Source organism: Salvelinus sp. IW2-2015, unplaced genomic scaffold (assembly GCF_002910315.2).
Source record: "Salvelinus sp. IW2-2015 unplaced genomic scaffold, ASM291031v2 Un_scaffold3848, whole genome shotgun sequence".
Taxonomy (NCBI): domain Eukaryota; kingdom Metazoa; phylum Chordata; class Actinopteri; order Salmoniformes; family Salmonidae; genus Salvelinus; species Salvelinus sp. IW2-2015.
In genome coordinates, this window is record NW_019945122.1 from 83,977 (window position 1) to 94,691 (window position 10,715).

General features: G+C 48.3%; 1 protein-coding gene and 2 long non-coding RNA genes across 4 annotated transcripts in view; all 3 read right to left on the bottom strand.

Moving 5' to 3' along the window:
* Positions 1-37: 37 nt before the first annotated feature.
* Positions 38-337, bottom strand: LOC139026088 (uncharacterized). Its single transcript, XR_011477798.1, has 2 exons — positions 307-337; positions 38-250 (listed from the first exon to the last, which is right to left on the bottom strand). It is a non-coding gene; the product is annotated as an uncharacterized lncRNA (long non-coding RNA).
* A 5,400-nt stretch (positions 338-5,737) lies between these two features.
* Positions 5,738-8,889, bottom strand: LOC139026089 (uncharacterized). Of its 2 annotated transcripts, XR_011477800.1 has the most exons (4): positions 6,891-8,889; positions 6,688-6,739; positions 6,536-6,637; positions 5,738-5,779 (listed from the first exon to the last, which is right to left on the bottom strand). It is a non-coding gene; the product is annotated as an uncharacterized lncRNA (long non-coding RNA). The 2 variants fall into 2 exon arrangements; XR_011477799.1 differs by having other exon boundaries at positions 6,536-6,739; positions 6,891-8,888.
* Positions 8,890-9,796: 907 nt separating this feature from the next.
* The window catches only part of LOC139026087 (ligand-dependent nuclear receptor corepressor-like protein), a 7,909-nt gene continuing 6,990 nt past the window's right edge, over positions 9,797-10,715 (bottom strand). The window contains exons 2-3 of the mRNA XM_070441376.1: positions 10,524-10,606; positions 9,797-10,483 (exon numbers count right to left, since the gene is read on the bottom strand). The gene's annotated coding sequence lies outside the window, so the exon portion shown is untranslated. The remainder of the gene's footprint in view (positions 10,484-10,523; positions 10,607-10,715) is intronic.

Consider the following 10,715-nt stretch of genomic DNA (forward strand, 5'->3'; position numbering starts at 1 on the left):
TACCGGTCTCTCCCTCCTTCACTCTACCCGGTCTCTCCCTCCTTCACTCTACCGGTCTCTCCCTCCTTCACTCTACCGGTCTCTCCCTCCTTCACTCTACCGGCTCTCCCTCCGTCTTCACTCTACCGGTCTCTCCCTCCTTCACTCTACCGTCTCTCCCTCCTCCTTCACTCTACCGGTCTCTCCCTCCTCTCACTCTACCGGTCTCTCCCCCTCCTTCACTCTACCGGTCTCTCCCTCCCTCCTTTCACTCTACCGGTCTCTCCCTCCTCCTCACTCTTACGGTCTCTCTCTCCTTCACTCTACCGGTTCTCTCGCTCCTTCACTCTACCGGTCTTCTCTCTCCTCCTCTGGTGATTCTGGTCCAATTCTGTCCATCTCTGCTGTAACAGGGGTTGGTTCAGGTGAGGAGCAGGTAGAAAAGGGCTTGGCACTGCGGCTCTTGTTCTTCCCTAGCGACAGCCTCCTGCCCAGCGATTGGTTCAGCCTGGCCAGCTCCCGTTTGATTAGCACGGTCTGGCGCCGGGTGGACGACTGGTCGGGCAGAGTCGTCATGGCCTCCTGTCGCCGTCGGGAACGCGTCCGAGGCGGCTGGCTCTCGTTGTTGTCATGGTGATGCAACATGTCGTTTAGGCTGTAGTCGCTGCCGCCACCCGTGTTCAGAACGGTGGTGATGATCTCACTCAGGTGGGCGTCGGCCCGGGACTCTGCTATGTGCTGATTGGCCGAGGTCGTCAGGTGGGGATCCTTCTCTAGGTTGTGATTGGCTGAGGCAGAGCTGAGGGGGGGATCCTTCTCCTGGGGTCTGATTGTCTTTAGTTTGTCACTGAATCGCTCCACCAGGTCCTGCTGCTCCCTGTCCTCGCCCACCTCRCCACCACACCCAGCCMCCTCCTCTRTRRCCCCCTCCTGCTGCAGAAGAGAGGGAGGCTTGTCTTCCTCCTTTCCGTCCATGTCTGAGGGGATGGGGGAGAGAGGGGGAGGAGAGGGGGTGCGGGATCTCTCTCTCTTGAGGACGGGGCACTCGCTTCCTCCTCCCGGGGCTGTGTGTCTGACCGGGGCCAGGTAGGTGTGTTCTGAGCAGCAGGAGGCGCAGGGCTGGGGGTTGGAGCAACAGACAGAGGCCACGGGACAGACTGAGGGGTTYGTGCACAGAGCGGAGGATGAAAGAGAGGCGGAGGASGTGAAAGTGCAGAGAGAAGAGGAGGAGCGAACCCCAGTGGRAATGTGTCCCAGGGACAGGCTCTGGCAGGACAGGCAGTGGAGTCTRTGGAGGCAGAAACAGACAGGAGGCAGKCTGCAGCGCTGCATACAGCAACAGCCTGGACCACCTGGTGTCTTCCAGTCAGTCTGACGTGTGGCTCCACTACGGCTCCAACAGTCAMTAAAGGAAGGAGGAGAGGACGTGTCGTCCTGTTGTTTGGCCACCAGGTGGCAGCAGAGAGGGTCTGTGGGCTGGGCTACGGGCTGGGCTGGGCGGCAATGGGCGTCCCTGTAGGCCAATGATAGACAGTGCTGCTGGTGGGCGAGCCTCAGGATTCGCTGGAGCAGAGAGCGATGGGCGGGGCATAAAGAGGAGCGGACCGCCTCCAGAGCAGAGCTCCTCCCACTTGGGGCATCGGGCATCCCGCATCCCTAGCATCCCTGCTTCCCTCTGGGCTCATCCGTAACCGTGGCAACAGGAGCGAGATAGACAGGGATAGGAAACATATTTATTTAATTAAAAAAAAAAACAACTTCATTAAATTCACAAACTAAACCGTAGGACTCATTCATATGAAGATTCATTCCACCACAGAAACAATGACCACACAACAGAAGTCTGTCTGTTCAACAGAACCGGTTTATTAATGAAGGCTGAGAAGGCTGATACCAGCGCGAAAGAGGTCAACGACACTAACCCACCGGTCAACGACACTAACCCACCGGGTCAACGACACTAACCCACCGGGTCAACGACACTAACCCACCGGTGTCAACGACACTAAACCCACCGGGTCAACGACACTAACCCACCGGAACAACACACTAACCCACCGGGTCAACGACACTAACCCACCGGTCAACACACTAACCCACCGGGTCAACGACACATACCCACCGGTCAACGACACAACCACCGTCAACACACTAACCCACCACACTAACCCACCGGTCAAACGACACTAACCCACCGGTCAACGACACTAACCCACGTCACGACACAACCCAACCGCGTCAACACACTAACCCACCGGTCAACGACACTAAACCCACCGGTCAACGACACTAACCCACCGGTCAGCACACTAACCCACCGGTCAGCTACCACTAACCTCACCGTCACGACCACTAACCCACCGGTCAACGACACTAACCCACCGGGTCAACGCCACTAACCCACCGGGTCAACGCCACTAACCCACCGGGCAACCACAACACCGCAGCCACTAACCCACCGGGTCAACGACACTAACCCACCGGTCAACACTAACCCACCGGTCAACACACTAACCCACCGGGTCAAACGCCACTAACCCACCGGTCAACAACACTAACCCACCGGTTCAACGACACTAACCCACCGGGTCAACCCACTAACCCACCGGTCAACGCCACTAACCCACCGGTCAACGCACTAACCCACCGGTCAACACACTAACCCACCGGTCAACCCACTAACCCACCGGGGTCAACGCCACTAACCCACCGTCACGACACTAACCCACCGGTCAACGCCCACCTAAAACCCACCGGTCAACGCCACTAACCACCGGTCAACGACACTAACCCACCGGGTCAACGACACTAACCCACCGGTCAACAACTAACCACCGTCAAGACACTAAACCCACCGCGTCAACGACACTAACCCACCGGCATCAGCACACTAACCCACCGGTCAGCGACACTAACCCACCGTCACGACACTAAACCACCGGTCAGCACACTAACCACCGGTCAGCGACACTAACCCACCGTCAACCACCACTAACCCACCGGGTCAACGACACTAACCCACCGGGTCAACGACAACTAACCCACCGGGCAACGACACCTAACCACCGGTCAACGCCACTAACCCACCGGGTCAACCCACTAACCCACCGGGTCAACGACACTAACCCACCGCGTCAACGACACTAACCCACCGGTCAACGCCACAACCACCACCGTCAACGCCACTAACCCACCGGTCAACGCCACTAACCCACCGGTCAACGACACTAACCCACCGGGTCAACGACCACTAACCCACCGGCTCAACACACAAACACCGTCACGACACTAACCCACCGGTCAACGACACTAACCCACCGGGTCAACGACACTAACCCACCGTCAACGACACTAACCCACCGGGTCAACGACACTAACCCACCGGTCAACGACACTAAACCACCGGTCAACGACACTAACCCACCGGGTCAACGACACTAACCCACCGGTCAACACACTAACCCACCGGGTCAACGACACTAACCCACCGGGTCAACACACTAACCCACCGGGTCAACGACACTAACCCACCGGTCAACGACACTAACCACCGTCAACGACACTAACCCACGGGTCAACCACACTAAACCACCGGTCAACGACACAACCCACCGGTCAACACACTAACCCACCGGTCAACACACTAACCACCGTCAACGACACTAACCCACCGGTCAACGACACTAACCCACCGGCTCAACGACACTAACCCACCGGGTCAACGACACAACCCACCGGTCAACGACACTAACCCACCGGTCAACCACACTAACCACCGTCAACGACACTAACCCACGGTCAACACACTAACCCACCGGTCAACGACACTAACCACCGGTCAACCACACTAACCCACCGGTCAACGACACTAACCCACCGGTCAACGACACTAACCCACCGGGTCAACGACACTAACCCACCGGTCAACGACACTAACCCACCGGTCAACGACACTAACCCACCAGCAACGACACAACCCACGTCAACGACACTAACCCACCGGTCAACGACACTTACCCACCAGTCAACGACACTAACCCACCGGTCAACGACATAAACACCACCGGTCAACGACACTAACCCACCGGTCAACGACACTAACCCACCGTCAACACAAAGCACTGGTGTCTCATACGGTCAATCAACTTAATTTAGCAATATTTTATATTTAGATTCTTCAAAGTAGCCACCCTTTGCCTTGATGACAGCTTTGCACACTCTTGGCATTCTCTCAACCAGCTTCATGGGTAGTCACCTGGAATGCATTCAATTAACAGTGTCTTAAGTTAATTTGAATTTCCTTAATGCGTTTGAGCCAATCATTGTGTTGTGACAAGGTAGGGTGATAACAGAAGATAGCCCTATTGTAAAAGACCAAGTCCATATTATGCGAAGAACAGTCAAATAAGCAAAGCAAACACAGTCCATCATTACATCATTACGTTGCTCCAGTTACGAAAAGTTGCTAGATGAATCCCTGAGCTGACAAAGGTAAAAAAATCTGTCATTCTGCCCCTGAACAAAGCAGTTACCACTGTTCCCCGTAGGACGTCATTGTAATTAAGAATTTGTTCTTAACTGACTGTCTAGTAAAGGTAAAAAAAAAAAAAAGTAATGTCCTTTTAAAAATATAAATAATTTTCAAATTCCTTATATTAAGCAAAGCAGACGTCACACTTTTCAATTTTTCAATTTATTTACAGATGACCACCCCAACACCTGACACATTTACAAGCAATGCACTTGTGTTTAGTGAGTCCTCCAGATCAGAGGCAGAATGAGCACGTATTTGGATAAGTGTGTGAATTGGACGAGTACTTTTGGGTGTCAGAAAAATGTATGGAGTAAAAAGTCATGATTTTATTAGAACGTATGAAATAGAATTGTTCCAATAAAAATAATAAAACGTACAACCCCCCCCCCCAAAAAAAAACCACAAGTAAAAAATACTATCTACTAATACTGCTAGAGTACCAGCTTCTTCCCGATCCAGTCAACATCACCTCCTAGTGGTCTAATGGGGCAATACTGGAGACAATAAAACATTATTTAATATATATTAAATAACATTTAAATCACCAACTCATACATTTGAACAGAACGACACGTTCACATCAAAGTTCTCTTTACAGAAGTTTATTTATTTTTAAACACAATCAAAAAAATATTAAAAGAATCACAGACCTAAGCAAAAATGTAGAAATAAAAACGATTTCCAAGCAAGCAACACCAAACGCTTCACTACCAATAATTAAACATTATAATTTATAGTCCAAATCGATGTATGGCATAAAATAACCGACTGATTTCTGTTCAATTTTTTTTTAAAATATATAAGACAGTGAAAACAAAAAAATCACCTGAAGATGTATACAAGCAAGGCTGTTACGTATTGAGGATGTAACCATGGTAATACCGGCAGTAGAACCTAGTCTGAGTCGGTCAGTGTAACCATGGTAATACCGCAGTAGAACCTAGTCTGAGTTTGGTCGTCAGATGTAACCAATGAATACCGCAGTAAACCTAGTCTGATTTTGGGTCGTCAGATGTAACCATGGAAACATTATAGTAGAACCTGGTCTGAGTTTGGGTCGTCAGTGTAACCATGGTAATACCCAGTAGAACCGAGTCGCAGTTTGCGGTCCAGTCAGGTAACCATGGTAATACTGCAAGTAGAACCTAGTCTGAGTTTGGTCGGTCAGTGTAACTGCGTATCCCGCCTTACCGGTTACCCAATACCGCAGTAGAACCTAGTCATTTTGGGTCGGTCAGTGTAACCATGGTAATACCGCAGTAGAACCTAGTCTGAGTTTGTCGGTTTCAGACCATGGTAATACCCAGGAAGAACACCTAGCTGATATTGGTCGGTCAGTGTAACCATATAATACCGCAGTAGAACCTAGTCTGATTTGGGTCGTCAGTGTAACCGTTATACCCGCCAGTAAGAACCTAGTCTGAGTTTGGGTCGGTCAGTTAACCATGGTAATACCAGCAGTAACCTAGTCTGAGTTTGTGGTCGTCAGTTGTAACCATGTCCAATCACCGCAGATCAGAACCTAGTCTGTTTGGGGCGCAGTGTAACCATGTAATACTGCAGTAGAACCTAGTCTGAGTTTGGGTCGGTCAGTGTAACCATGGTAAATACTGCAGTAGGAACCTAGTCTGATTTGGTCGTCATGTTACCATGGTAATACCGCAAGAACATACTGAGTTTGGGTCGGTCAGTGTAACCATAAAACTGCAGTAGAACCTATCTGAGTTGGGTCGGTCAGTGTAACCATGGTAATACCGCAGTAAACCTAGTCTGAGTTTGGTCGGTCAGTTTACCATGGTAAACGCAGTAGAACCTAGTTCTGAGTTTGGGTCGGTCAGTGTAACCAATGTAAACCTCAGTAGAAACCTAGTCTGATTTGTTCGTCAGGTGAACCATGGTAATACGCAATACTCATAAATATCTAGTCGATCTGATTTGTCGTCAGTGTAACCATGGTAATACCGCATAGAACCTAGTCTGAGTTTGGTCGGTCAGTGTAACCATGGTAATACGCAGTAGAACCTAGTCTGATTTGGGTCGGTCAGTGTAACCATGGTAATACTGCAGTAGAACTAGTCTGAGTTTGGGTCGGTCAGTGTAACCATGGTAATACCGCAGTAGAACCTAGTCTGAGTTTGGGTCGTCAGTGTAACCATGGTAATACGCAGTAGAACCTAGTCTGAGTTTGGGTCGGTCAGTGTAACCATGGTAATACCGCAGTAGAACCTAGTCTGAGTTTGGGTCGGTCAGTTAACCATGTAATACCGCAGTAGAACCTAGTCGAGTTTGGGTCGGTCAGTGTAACCATGGTAATACTGCAGTAGAACCTAGTCTGAGTTTGGGTCGTCAGTGTAACCATGTAATACCGCAGTAGAACCTAGTCTGAGTTTGGGTCGGTCAGTGTAACCATGGTAATACTGCAGTAGAACCTAGTCTGAGTTTGTGTCGGTCAACTACAACAGAACGTTATCTATTCTCTGTTATAGAAATTAAACTGATTTTTGCTCAACCACCTCAACCTAATGCCTCAACCTAATGCCTCAACCTAACGCCTCAACCTAACGCCTCAACCTAACGCCTCACCCTAACGCCTCAACCTAACGCCTCAACCTAACGCCTCACCCTAACGCCTCAAGCTAACGCCTCAAGCTAACGCCTCAAGCTAACGCCTCAACCTAACGCCTCAACCTAACGCCTCACCCTAATGCCTCAACCTGATACCTCAACCTGATACCTCAACCTGATACCTCACCCTAATGCCTCAACCTAATACCTCACCCTAATGCCTCACCCTAATGCCTCAACATAATATCTCAACCTGATACCTCACCCTAATGCCTCACCCTAATACCTCACCCTAATACCTCACCCTAATACCTCAACCTTATACCTCAACCTTATACCTCAACCTAATACTAGCTTCACCAAAAAGGCTCTTAAAGATATAACTCCAGTCTGCTCCTGATGCAGCTATGTGAGACTGACCTGAAGGCCGGGTAGAAACAGAGCATCCTGAGTTAGTAAAGAAATACCAAATGTAACAGACTGGATTTGAAATGCACTTCGACTGAGTGTCAGTCATCAGGAGGGGAGTGTCCCCAGAGAGGCTAGACCAGAGCCCTATTCCCTATATATAGTGCACTACTTTAGACCAGAGCCCTATTCCCTATATAGTGCACTACTATAGACCAGAGCCCTATTCCCTATATATAGTGCACTACTTTAGACCAGAGCCCTATTCCCTATATAGTGCACTACTTTAGACCAGGGCCCTATTCCCTATATAGTGCACTACTATAGACCCCTACGGTGGCACCACAACAGGGCTTTCTCCATTTATACTGTTTAAATCAAACTCCAATCTGCCTTTTCATCCATTTCCTGCACTTGTGTTATCGTGACATGGGGAAACAAAGGCCTGGTTAACGGAAACTGTTGGAATCATTGAAATATGATTATTCTGGAATATAGTGGGGTAGGCACCTTGAAAACATTGACATGGCAACAAATGAATAAGCCAGTGAGCAAGTATTGACAAGGGAAGGAACCAAAGTGTTTGTCCGTGTTTTCCAGGCGACCCTAATTACAGATGTTACATTACATGTTGTTTTCATACTTCATGTAGCTAGGCAACATATTCATGCTTCATGTAGCTAGGCAACGTATTCATACTTCATGTAGCTAGGCAACGTATTCATACTTCATGTAGCTAGGCAACCAACCGTATTAAATTTACTTCGTCTATTCCTCTCTGATAAGATACCGTTGCACTAACATGCTCATCTAGCCATACAGCAGCACCGGTACCAGGCAGTATTAGCTAACTAGCTACGTTTGCTCCGACTCCCGAGTACATTTAGCAAGCTAGCGATTAGCCGCTCATCTAGCCATACAGTAGCACTGGTACCAGGCAGTATTAGCTAACTAGCTACGTTTGCTCCGACTCCCGAGTACATTTAGCAAGCTAGCGATAGCCGCTCATCTAGCCATACAGTAGCACGGGTACCAGGCAGTATTAGCTAACTAGCTACGTTTGCTCCGACTCCCGAGTACATTTAGCAAGCTAGCGATTAGCCGCTCATCTAGCAATACAGTACACCGGTACAGGCAGTATTAGCTAACTAGCTACGTTTGCTCCGACTCCCGAGTACATTTAGCAAGCTAGCCAACTAGCGAATAACATTAGCGGCTAACAAATAATTATTTTTCAGCAACACCTTGCTAAGAAAGAGACAAACTAGCAAACAGTAGTTTGCAGACAGTAAGCTATACAAACGAATAGTGAGCAACTGCTCTCTCCTTGAGTAACACTTGAGTAACAGGGCAGGGCTTGGTGTGGTTGGTGGCATGCAGGAAGGGGAAACGATGACTCAAGAAGCAAAACGAGTAACTATAAAAACGGACATGATACGCGTCGGAGTTGCGTATTACATTTAACAAACCAAACACTGAAATAACGTTACAGAAGGTAAAGTGAAAACTCAAACATCAATACCGGTATATAGTAAATACGGTATACCCGCCCAGTCCTAGGCTAGACGGTATTTCAAGGGATACTTCGGGATGTCGGGATGTTAGTTTCTACTTCCCCAGAGTCATATGAACGTGTGGATACCGTTTTTATGTCCCTGAGTCCAATATGAAGGAAGTTAGAGGTAGTTTTGTGAGCCAATGCTAACTAGCGTTAGCGCAATGACTGGAAGTCTATGGTTATCTGCTAAAATGCGATCAGATAACCATAGACTTCAGTCATTACACCTACTAGAATGCTAGCTGTTCCATAGACTTCCAGTCATTACACCTACTAGAATGTGATCAGATAACCATAGACTTCCAGTCATTACGCCTACTAGAATGCTAGCTGTTCCCATAGACCTCCAGTCATTGCGCTAACGCTAGTTAGCAATTTCCTTCAAACTGCACACAGAGACATAGAAAAATGGTATCCATGAGTTCATCTGACTCTGCGGAAAATAGATAATATCCCTTTAAAAATTAACCTTATAGGCTTCACAGTGTCTCTTAAAATCTGTAGGTTTAAGAGAAGAGGATTCAGCGAGGGTGACAACACAAAGAATGTCTTAGGTCCAGTTTTTTTTTTTTTTAAATCCTTCTGTTCTAAAACAGCAGTAAAATGGCTTGTTTCAAGTTTCAACAAACAAATGTTATCCTTCACAGGGTGGTCAGTGAGAAGTAGAGGTTCATACAGGAATCTGTCCATGTTCAGATCAGAGACGTTATGAGACAGAGACGTTATGAGACAGAGACGTTATGAGACAGAGACGTTATGAGACCAGAGACGTTATGAGACGCAGAGACGTTATGGAGACCAGAGACGTTATGAGACCAGAGACGTTATGAGACCAGAGACGTTATGAGACCAGAGACGTTATGAGCCAGAGATAGACAGACTGAGAGGTTAAGTGAAAGAGCAGCTTATAAAGTGCGAGGATCTACAGAGACCCCCGACACCCTGAAAATTGTGTTTTGGTCCAATAGCTAATACAACGGCTCCTTCTGAGATGCCCAATACCAGAGAAGAAAGAAAACAGAGAGAGAGATGGGAGTTTACATGAGGAACATTTAGAAAACAGAGAGAGAGATGGGAGTTTACATGAGGAACATTTAGAAAACAGAGAGAGAGATGGGAGTTTACACGAGGAACATTTAGAAAACAGAGAGAAACAACACTGTATATAACATCCATATACAATGTGAATCTTTAACTAGGTCCAGTCCAGTGGACTCTCTGGCCAAATCAGTGACAAATGAACTACCAGGTAGACATGACAACCAGCTGACCTGAAGATTGGATTTAAAATACACCTGACTTAGGGGCCTCCCAGATGGCGCAGTGGTATAAGGCCACCAGAGGTTCTGGGTTCGAGTCCCGGCTCTGTCGCAGCCGGCCGCGACCGGGAGGCGCACAATGCGCGAATGAAGGAGCCGAATGTCTGTTTTTAAAAAGGCCTGGCTTGTGATTAACATCAGACCTGGGGGTCAATATGACACAGAGGTCAAATACCTGGAGGTGTGCTTGATTTACCTTGATTAGGCAACAGATGGTACCAGAAGTCAGGAAATCTACAAACTCTGCATGTCAAGCGAAAACAAACCAAGCGCACCAAGTATTTATGAAAGCTGTTTTGGACCCAGATCTACAAAATATTCTCCTGTTCTGTAGGAGGTCGAGGTCGAGTGC